Here is a 10666-nt window from a genome sequence, read left to right on the forward strand (position 1 = left end):
GATAATGTCTCTTTTAATTATCAATATATACCCAGAGCAGTAACACAGTGCTTAGGAAACAGTAGGTGCTCAATAAGTAGCTGCCAAATGTACACATGAATAAACCAGATCCGGTTACAGCATGAAAATAACTTAACCTCCAGCCATTTAAGCGCACAGGTTCTTTTCCCCCCCTCCTATCAAAAAAAAATTTTTTTAAGTGTTACTAAACCAACAGCTCAGTATATCCCACTCATCCCCAGCTTGTCTTCCATGAGGAAAAAGCAAAAATCATGTTTCTTCAGTAAACTCAAATTTACCAGAAGTCCCTACAAGCAGCTGCCTTGAGAACTTAAAACATTTTTCGACAAAATCCCAGAAGTTTTTTGTGGTGTATTTTCTTTAACCCAGAGGAAAAGTTTATTAAGAGAGCCATGGAATCAAACTTACATAACCAGGACTATATTATTATTTAATATGCCACAGCACCCTAGATGAAAAACATGACAATATTTCCAGTTGCTCTAGTCTCCCCCTCCCCACAAAAATCAACTAAGTTTTAGACTCCCCTTTATTTCATTGGTTCCCCTCTGACATGCAAATTCAGAAATATTATTAATCCATGAGATTTCAGCTGATTCTCCTCCCTAAATCACAGTTTCATGAGGTCAGAAATAAAATGAGCTGAATTCAACCGTTTTTAGAGTAGGACAGTCAGCACCCATCTCTACTGCCTGAGGTCTGAACCACTTGTCTGGATCCTTACTTCTCATGTCAATGCTCAAAGTCAATAAAAACAAGAGCTTTTCCCCCAAAAGTGCCTGTGGTAAAATATACATTATAGAAGTGACAGTAATACAATATCATTATTATGAACCTTATCACAAATACATGACCAAATCCCAATTACCCACTTGTGAATTCTCCACAGAAAGTGGGTAAAGCCACTCTGGGTGTTCTGGTTCTCCCACTCCTCCCAGGACTAACTCCCCTTGCTGCCTGGGAATAACAGCTCAATTAACCTTAGATTTGACCAGGCATAATTAGGCAGGTGAACCAGTTGGCTGGAGGGGAAAAACTTCCAAGATGAACTGAAATTATTTTCGGTGCCTGGGATTATATGCCCCACTCTTTATTAGCACATATAATTGGGACTCAACCATGCACTTTCCCCCCCCACCGCCCCCAGCACTTTTTTCCCCCTAAGACGTAGTATTTCCTTGCATTTGACAGTCAAGATTACCAGGCCACTCAAGAGTCCTTTTTGGAATGCCAAGGTATAAATCCACTCTCTCCAGGAGAAGACAAAAAGAGAAGTTAATCAACTCGCCCAAGTCCATGAGGCAATCTGGCCGTTGGCCCAGGAAGAGACATACTGTGGAGATCTCTTGAGACTTCTCTCCACAAGACCGAGTCACAGAATTTCAGAGACGGATGCAACTCACGGATCAAACCATGCATTTTTGAGATAAAAATTCTGAAGCCCAGAAATGATTAGATGCTGATAACCTCCCCACTTTTCTTTCCAATGACCCTGTCCTCCTGCCCTAAGAATCAAACCACCTTAAAAGTTCTTGTCATTTTACAAATACTGTAAACTGAGCCAATGGCTGAACACAAGACAATTTTACCATTTCCTGATAGCTTTATAGAGAATTCTCATACTTCCCCCAAAAAACCGATGCTTTTGATTCTTAGGACCAAGCCACCCATCAGAGCAGGAGAAAAAGAATTTTAAGTAAGTCTTGTTTCTGTGACCACATATTTTATTATATAAGCAGCAAAGAACACTACAGACTATCGCCTCTTTTACAATGAAAGCTCCTACCTCAACAAAAACCACAGGCCCAAGTGGGTTAAAAGAGGCAAAACTGAGTACTTTCCACACAGTTCATAGAACAACTGTTTTCACAGTAAGCTCACATAAACGCTATGTGATATTAACACATGCCTGCTATGTGGAAGCCTGCTTACCAAGCTGTGAAAAGACCCATGCTTACTATGGAACCCACAAAATTAATCTTCTCAGTGCTCATAAAGCAGAAGGGAAACGCTCTTTTTTGAGATGTCAAGCAGGCCTTTTAAACAATTCTTTGGCGAAAATGGACATGCCTAAAAGGGCGGAGTCCAAAGAGGTGTGTCACTGCCTGTATCAATTCCTATAAATCAAATCCTGACAATATTTTTAAAAGAATGAATTATGATTCATGGGCCTTCAAACCTTTATTACCACAAGAACATTCTCAGCAGAAGAGGGAAAAAAAGCTCCTGTGACTTGATTAATGGCCAAAGCAAGACAATAAAATAAATCTCATAAATTAAAAAAAAAACGGAATGACTGCTCTTGGCTTGAGGGTAGACATGTAAATAATTCCCTTTCCCTGGGATAAACACACATAAAGATTTTGTTTACCTTCCCAGCATATACATCAACCAGTCTCAGATTTTCAGCAGGGGAAAAATAATAGCTAATTTGTTTAACGAATGCCTAGTTAGGAACACTTGATAAGTGGCAATAATATTTAATTCCCAACTAACTCATCTCTCAAGCTGCCAAATATCAAATTCTCAATCTGGAAATCTGATGACAGGAAGGAAAGAAAAAAAAAAAACTCTCCATCACTAACATGTACAGAGCTCATTTTTTTAATACATATTTTTTTCCCCTGCTAGTACTGAGCTTGTCTATAGAACTGCAGAAAGCTTAACCAACTTTAGTTAACCACATGCCTACTGTTTACTCCCTGACTCTACTAAACATGTCTTGGTTTGAATCCCTGATGCTAAAATTATCCTAACTAAGTTAAAATTCCTAGCATATTTATGGTGGTGATCATTTCATAATGTATAAAAATACTGAATTGCTATGTTATACAACTAAACTAATGCAATGCTGTAAGTCAATTATACTTCAGTTAAAGGAAAATAAGGAAATAAATAAAGCTTCCAGCATAATAAAGGTACCTGACCGCCAAAGACCTACAACTCTGCAGAAACCAGTAGGCTGAGGATCAGGAAAAGAGGCACAGAGAAGCAAAGAGGGCAGGTTAACTAGTTAAGCACTGACTACTCCTCCTTGTTATCCTTCCACTGAGCACCAAAACCACATTTTCCATCACCAGACTGCTTTCCTGAGACAGTAAGTGATGCAGGAGGTTGGTACCAGTTGGGACAATGTAAAACTCCTTTCTTAAAGCTCTGCTCCATGGCCTGCTAAAAAGTGCAAACAGCCGGCATTTTTTAAAGAACTCTTCAGCCATCCCTGGATCCGTCATTCGTAAGCATCACTTCCAGGCACTTCACAAGACAGCCGGGGCCATGCTGTTAGCAACCCGCTTCAACACGTTCACTTGCCAAAGCCGTATCTAGCGTGGGGAAGAGTTTCCACAAAGCTGGCTCTAACGGGCCACTCGAAGGCACACGGAGAAACCAGAAGTCATTTTCTTTTAACCTAAGGATGGCAGGCGCACATGCCCCAGCCCAGTGCCGGCCAGAGGCTGCCCGCCAGGTGTTCTTGGCCTCTGCCAGTGAATGGGTGGTTTTGTGCTGTTTTTTAAACATCTATTTCTTTAGACCACCAGCAGTAACTTCCCAGCCTCCCCGAACTGAAGTTGGGGCGTGGAGGGGTAGGTTTACTCCCTTATACCTTTCTCCCATCTGGGTGGCCACTTTAACTTCTGGGGAGTACCCAGCCCCCGAAGAGCCCACAGGAGCGTATCATACACATATGCATCATGTCAAAAACCCCAAAAGGCACATCCCTAGAGTCCTGCGGTTTCTTGGCTGGAAGAATGAAGGCCTTATAACAGCACAACCTTCAATTGCAAGCTTCACCACCACCATCACCCTTTAAGCTGGGGCTGCCAATTACAGCGCCCACCTCACCCCTCCCCCTTTGCTGGGATGCTTTGCAGCGCAGAGAGGGGAGAGGGAAGAAGGGAAGCAGAGAGAAGGCCCTGCGAACATACTGAAAGTAAAAAAGTGGGGGGAGACGTCTCCTAATCCGTCCCCCCACTTTTTCCTTCCCCTCCCCTGTCTTCTCACGGAGCATCCCCCAACTAATTTTTTTTTAAAAATGTAACTTAATAAGCTGCTTGCCTACCTTGGCTGTTTCTGCAACAAGTGCATGGGCAATCCGACAAGAAGACCAGTCTTCGCCTGGGGGGTGAGATGAGGGGCGAGCAGAGCTGATGGAGTAATTTCAATATTAATTTATGTCAGAGCCGTCTTCTCGAAGCGCTACTCACTTACAGTACTGCCCTCAGCCTGTAAACAAATATCGCTCCGCCAGGAAACATACTCCCCAGATGCAAGCCCCTCTCCCCAACAAGGAACCTGGCCCTTCGCTCCCCCCACCCCACCCCCCGCGACCCAACAGCGTGCTTTCCCACCCCGGGTAGGAAGCGCTGGGTTTCCAAAGCACCAACCCCAGCAGCTCCGCCACCACCCCAGCAAGAAACTTACTCGGTCCGTCTACGCCTCCACCCTCCCTTCAGGAAATCTACTCTCCATATGCATTCAGCCTCCCCGCAGGAAATCTGCTCCCCCCCTCCCCCCTTCTGTATACATGCACCCCTCCCTCTCCTCCGCCCCACGCGCCCTCCCCGGCCAGAAACTTACTAGCGAGCAAGCGTGCAGGCTCTCCCGATCCTGGAAACTTACTCCCAGATATAGCGCCCGCCAGCCCCCTTTCCCGGCCCTGCTCCCCTTCCTGCCCTCCGCTGCAAGCAACTCCAAACTCTCCGCATCCAGCCACTCTCCCTCCCCGGTGGAAATTTGCAGCGCGGGGCCGCGCGCGTGCATCCACCCTCCCCTTCAGGAAACTTACTCCCCATCTGCATGCACCGCCTCTCAGCCATCGCTTAGAGGGAAGGGGGTGTGCTAGGGAGACAGAAATACATATGTATCTCTCGCCCCTCCCCCGGCCGCAGCCCACTCGGGGCCGAGCCGCGGTAACCTGGCCTTACCTTTTGCATTGCTCCCCACCCTCGCCCCCTCCCTTAACCCTCCTTATCCGCTCCCCGGCGCCCCCCTTTTTTCACCCATTACCCACCCCTAGCAACCGTTCCCAAGCTCCTCTCGGCCTTTTTTTTTTTTTTTTTTTTAATCCAGGATGCAAATTCCTCCCCTGTCAGCAAATCGACTGTCAAATTATTTTCTTGCAAAAGGAGAAAGGCGGGGTGGGGTGGGGGGGGGGAGCAGAAGCAAAAAGGAGGGGGGGCGGGGGAAGGGAGAGAGAGGGCCAGAGGAGGGGAGAGATATCCCTCCGCAGAGCTGGGTCTGGCCGCGGGCGGGGAAGCAGGAAGTAAGGTGTCCAGCGCCGCGGCCGGCGGGTCCTCCGCCGCGGCCCCCGCCCGCGCCCCCTGTCCCCCGGGGCGCCGCGCTCTGGCGGGCGCGGGCCGCCCGGCGCATTGTTCGCAGCCTCCCCGGCGATGCGCTGTCGACCTTATTATGTGTGCTCTGCTTGTGCGTGAGGCTGCACCTTTTGTAGGCTAGCGAGACTCTGGGCGAGGATGGGGCAGGGGGTGCGGACCAAGTTGCTGCCCCGCGCGGGACCTGTCAGCCCCGGGGCGTGGCAGAGTCTCCGGCGAGGCCGGAAAATCCAGGCCCGGAGAAGACGGCGTGGCCGGGGAGCTGCCGCTCGAGACCCGGACCAGTGCAGGATTGTTTCATACGTAGCCATCCCGGTTATTGTAACGCGCTTTGCAATCTAACGACTGGGGTTTGGGTTTTCTGTTTATTTTTTAAGGCGTTGCAAAAATGCCAAGGTCTGGGTGGGCTGCGATGAGACGGTCTGCGCCTACCCACCACTGCACCCGGCCTCGATGGGGCTGGGAGAGGGGCTGAGGCTCCCGGGAAGGGGCTGGAGGTTCGCGAAGCGCGCGGCTCCCATCCCTCCGCCCCTATGGGGGCGGGGAGCGGGTGCTGCAGTCGGCGCTGGAACGGCAGCCCTCTGGGGAGGGGTCTCCATCTCCGCGGCGCAGCAGGCCGGGGAGGGAGGTTGCCTAGGAGAGGGGCCGGAACCGGGCGGCGGAGGGGAGGGGGCGCGGGTGCCGCCGCGGCGCGCGCTCGCCCCTCCTCGTGCGCCATGACTGTGGAACGTGGTGCCGGGGAGGAGGGCCGGCCGCCGGGGGCCGCCCGGGGCTGCTCGGCATTGGTGCGGAAACCCGAGCCGGGAGCCGCTCCTCGCTCAGTCTCCTCCTCCTCCTCTGCGGGGGAAACCGCTGCACCCGAGCCGAGAGCAGCTGCGAGCAGGGGGCAGGGCGCGGGCTGAAAGGCGAGCCAAGGGTTCAAACCTCAGCGGCGCCAGGGGGGCGCGAGCCGGACAGCCCCCTGGTCCCTCGAAGGCGCAGCCGGCCTTTCGGTCCATCCCGGGACGCCAGCCTTTCCAGGCGGCTTCACGGGTTCAAGGAAACGTGAACCAAAGATGGTTGGGTGGTATAGACCACCTCGAGCCGGGTACGGGGCATCTCTCTGGTTGAAGTCCCACAAGACAGCGAGTGCTTTTTGCTCCGGAGAAAGTTAAACCATGGGTTTTTCACTATGGGAAGATCGTTGCGCCCGTCCCCCCAAATCTTCGGGCAGTATAAATAAGGTGCTCCCGCTCCCCGGACCTTCGCCACTGTCCCCCACCCCCACTCGGGCGCCGGGTGTGGACAGGGCGGGGGAAGGCTATATGGGAGCTTAAAGCATGAGGTCATGGGCGGAGGAGGCTGCTGCCAAAAGCGGCCGAGGTTTTTCTGTATTTTGAGGGGTAACGGTTCTCCATCTTCAGCAGTGTTGAGTTCTCCCGCATAACCTTCTCAATTCTAGGGCACCTGGACCAGAGAGCCCCCGAAAGAAGAGGGGGCTCTGCGCTCTTTTCGCTCTATGAGCCTTTGGCCGGTGCCCTACCCTCTTAGGGAGCCCTTCCACAGAAGCAAAGAAAATCGAGGGACAGCGCACAGTGTCGTGGGGTTTGAGAAAGATTCTGATTCCTCAGTCGGAGGTCATCTTCCAACCCGACTGCTTTCTGCGATGGCCTCCTGCCCCCCTCCGACCCATTCTTCCTAAGTGTCTAGAAGAGTCTTCCTACAACTCCGGACTACACTCCTTCAAACCCCTCCCAGCTGCTCTTAGAATAAAGCTCCGAAGCCCCCGCGCGATCTCGTGCCTACAGCCCTCCACTCTCACGGCTCCTCCTCTACTGTAAGCCGGGTAGTGCTTCTTTGTTCTGTGGCTGGGGGCGGGGGTAACCCTTCCCCCTCCACCTCCTCTTACTAACTCCTGCTAGACCTTCAGGCTCGACTCAATGTCACTACCTCCAAGAAGCCTACCTAAGGATACAGTCTCAGCTGTAACTCCCTCAGAGAGCAAAGACCCACCCTCGACCTCGCGGCAGCCGGGCTGTGGCCGAAGCTGGCCGCAGTGGCAGCCCTTTTCCAAGTGGAGGAGGAATAGCCAAGCTTGAGCGCCATCACTGCCTGGGGACCGGACCTCCTGGGTGGGAGTTGACTAGGACAAAACCTCAAAACACTCTGTTTCCTCAAGAGACCTAGGAAAGGCTGTACCGCCCAGAAACCTCAGCCCCACCACCTCCCACCCCCAGCACACACCCACACTTGTAATGCAGGGAGGGGTCTTTTAATCTAAAACTCCTCCCTGGGGCAGATAAGGAAGCTGAGACTTGAAGGGAGTAAGTAACCTGCCTACGGTCAATGAGGAAATTGATACCCTGGTCTTTCTTGCTCCTAAGCTAAAAGGAAGGATTGGGGACCTAAAGTATTGCTGCTTTACAGCCTAGGATACCCGTGTTGCCTTCCAAGGACCCCCCCTACATGCTTAGCCCACTGCCAACAGAGAGGTAGTAAGCCCAATGGTTAGCCGGGCAGGCTCTGACCTTATTAGGCAAGTTACTTAACCCCACTTTGTTCAGTTTTTTGCCTGTAACATCAGAATAATGGTACCTGCAGTGTAGCGTTTTGTGAAATTTTAATGAGTTTGTACATGTAAAGGCCTTAGAACAGAGTCTAGGCAAGTTCTTGGTTACTTGTGAGTGGGGTTTTTTACCCTCCCTTCCAAAGGACTCTAGAAACTCAGGGCCTCAGAGTCTTACCATCAAAAACTGCCTAGGGCCTAGTAAACTTTGACAGCACCCATAAATGCACAAACAATACACATTACAAAGGATTTTAGTTAGCCAACAGATTCAGCCCTCAACAACCCCAAATATGGGAGCACTGGTTCTGGACTCTCAGAATGAGTATCAGAGGGAGGATGACTAAGGTTAAAATATTACCTTGGATCTTTTAAATCGGTGTCAAGTTGAAATAGTCCCATCCTGGTGGGAAACCTGCCTGAGATGACAGAAGCCCTCTTAGGACTGCAAAAAATGTAAGGGGACAGGAAAGGGGTGTAGCTCACGGGTAGAGCACATGCTTTGCATGTATGAGGCCTGGGGTTTGATCCCTGCCACCTCCAGGCATTGATTCTGTTTGGGGGCTTCACTGGTGACTCAAATGGTAAAGAATCCGCCTGCCAATACAGGAGACACAGGAGATGGGGGTTCAATCCCTGGGTTAGGAAGATCCCCTGGAGACGGAAATGGCAACCCAATCCAGTATTCTTGCCTGGAGAATCCCATGGACAGAAGAGCCTGGTGGGCCCCAGTCCATGGGGTTGCAAAGAGTTGGTCACCACTGAGTCACTAACACTTTCACTTTCATTATTATTATTATTACTATTATTATTGTCATTAGATCTCAGTTTTCCCATTCTCAGCATTTACCCCACGTTAAGAGAGAGCTGTTTTTTTTCAATGCAATTCATTTTCTTAGAATTTGTTTGACGCATTTATAGTGGTTCCAAATTTGAATAAACATTGAGATGTCTCCCTCCTACCATCTCTACTCCCCACCAGTTTTCCCTCTGTGGAAGGTCAGAAGACATGTTCAACTGTTTTCCAGCTGAGGTCTCTGGAGAACTCTTCTGATGCCTATTTAAATTTTTATGTCCAGGGCTTTCTTCTCCAATTCAGGCAGAACCAACCCCCTACTCCCAACCTCTCTAACCCCTTCAGACTCAATCCTAAAGTGATGAACCACCTCTCCTGGGCTACTGACAAAAACAGAAAACACCTTGTGATTCTTTCTCCTCCTCTACACTAAAAATAATAACGAAGGTTTACTGAGTACTTTCTGTGTGCCTAGTACTATGCTAAATTCTATATGTGCATTCTCCTATTTTATCAGCCCCAAACCAGCATCATTAACCTTATTTTACAGATGCAGAAGTGGAGGATCAGAGAGATTATGTAACTTGCTCCAGTTTGCATCCAGGCCAAACTGAGCCCAAACACTCCCTTAACCACTAGGCCTTTTGCCTCTCTGCAATGCAGGAAAAACCTTGGTAGCCTGAAGGGGAAGGAATAAAAAGGAGTTTGGGGACTTAAATTGTGGTTAGTCACTCAGTCGTCACTCGTTAGTCACTCTTTGCAACCCCATGGACTGTAGCCCACCAGGCTCCTCTGTCCATGGAATTCTCCAGGCAAGGATACTGGAGTGGGTTGCCATTTCCTTCTCCAGGGGATCTTCCCGACGCAGAGATTGAACCCAGGTCTCCTGCATTGCAGGCTGATTCTTTACCACCTGAGCCACCAGGGAAGCCTAAGGCAGATCTTAATTCAAATTCTGGGTCATGCCCCAAGCAATGAGAACCTGGAAAGATTTAACCTTTCTGAGCCCCAGTTCACCCACCTTTGAACTGGGACCATACAATTTTTCCTTGGTCAAATGAAGTGAAAGTCAAATGCCTGTGAATAACGACTTTTAAAAGGCATAGTAAACCAAATGCAATGTTTAGATCTTGTGTGACTCTGATTAGAATAAACCAATTGTTTAAAAGACATTGTTGAGACAATCAGGGAAATAAAATGTCGACTTGATATAGATGTCAAGAAATTATTAATTTATTAGACTTGATGATGGTACTGTGTTTATGTTTTTTCTTGAGTTCTTATCTTTTCATGCATAATGAAGAATTTAGGATGAAAGTATGTTTTGGATTTATTTTCAAATACCCCAGGCCTCTCTCCCAAACCTAAAAGTTAAATACAATAAGATTAGCAAAGTTTGGATAATTGGTGGAACTGTCTATAATACTGTTTATCCTACTTCTGCTGAATGTTTCAAATAAGTCTGAAATAAATTTTAAAATAAAATATATTTTTTAATTTTTTTTCCATTTATTCTTATTATTTGGAGGCTAGAATAAAATAACTATATTTTAAAGCACTGAAATTTAAAATGATCAGGCTTATTTAATTACTATGAAAGGTTATCAGTAACTATGAACTTTTTTTTAATTGTTGAAATAATACAGTACTGGCTGATAGGAGATGGGTAAAGATGGCAGTTTTGTTACTATAAGACATTTGGAGCACCACCTGTGTCTGGCAGGTAAACCAGGGAAGGGGCAGAAATGAACATCACAGAGAGGAAAGCAGACAGGTAATTATTAAGCACCCTCCCCCACTTCACCACCCAGAGAACAATGTACAGGAAAGAAAACGGCAGGACTGGGTGATGCAGGAGCAGGCACATTAAAATGGGGGGCCAATTTTCCCCCAAAATGTGTGTCTTCATAGAGCCACTTCCAAAATGCTTGGATTAGGAATCTGATACCTTGGGCAAAACTCTCCACTCCGTGC

General features: G+C 48.6%; 1 protein-coding gene across 15 annotated transcripts in view; it reads right to left on the bottom strand.

Annotated features, from left to right (window-relative positions):
• TRERF1 (transcriptional regulating factor 1) overlaps window positions 1–5846 on the bottom strand; it is a 206674-nt gene extending 200828 nt beyond the window's left edge. For 8 of the 15 annotated variants that reach the window (XM_043907468.1, XM_043907477.1, XM_043907476.1 and 5 more), the window contains exons 1-2: window positions 4600–4780; window positions 4082–4166 (exon numbers count right to left, since the gene is read on the bottom strand). The gene's annotated coding sequence lies outside the window, so the exon portion shown is untranslated. Of the gene's footprint in view, window positions 1–4081; window positions 4246–4443; window positions 4571–4599; window positions 4782–4807; window positions 4980–5032 lie in introns of those variants that run through there. The other 7 variants (XM_043907470.1, XM_043907464.1, XM_043907471.1 and 4 more) reach the window with 5 other exon arrangements.
• Window positions 5847–10666: the final 4820 nt, after the last annotated feature.

Source organism: Cervus elaphus, chromosome 7 (assembly GCF_910594005.1).
Source record: "Cervus elaphus chromosome 7, mCerEla1.1, whole genome shotgun sequence".
Classification (NCBI taxonomy): domain Eukaryota; kingdom Metazoa; phylum Chordata; class Mammalia; order Artiodactyla; family Cervidae; genus Cervus; species Cervus elaphus.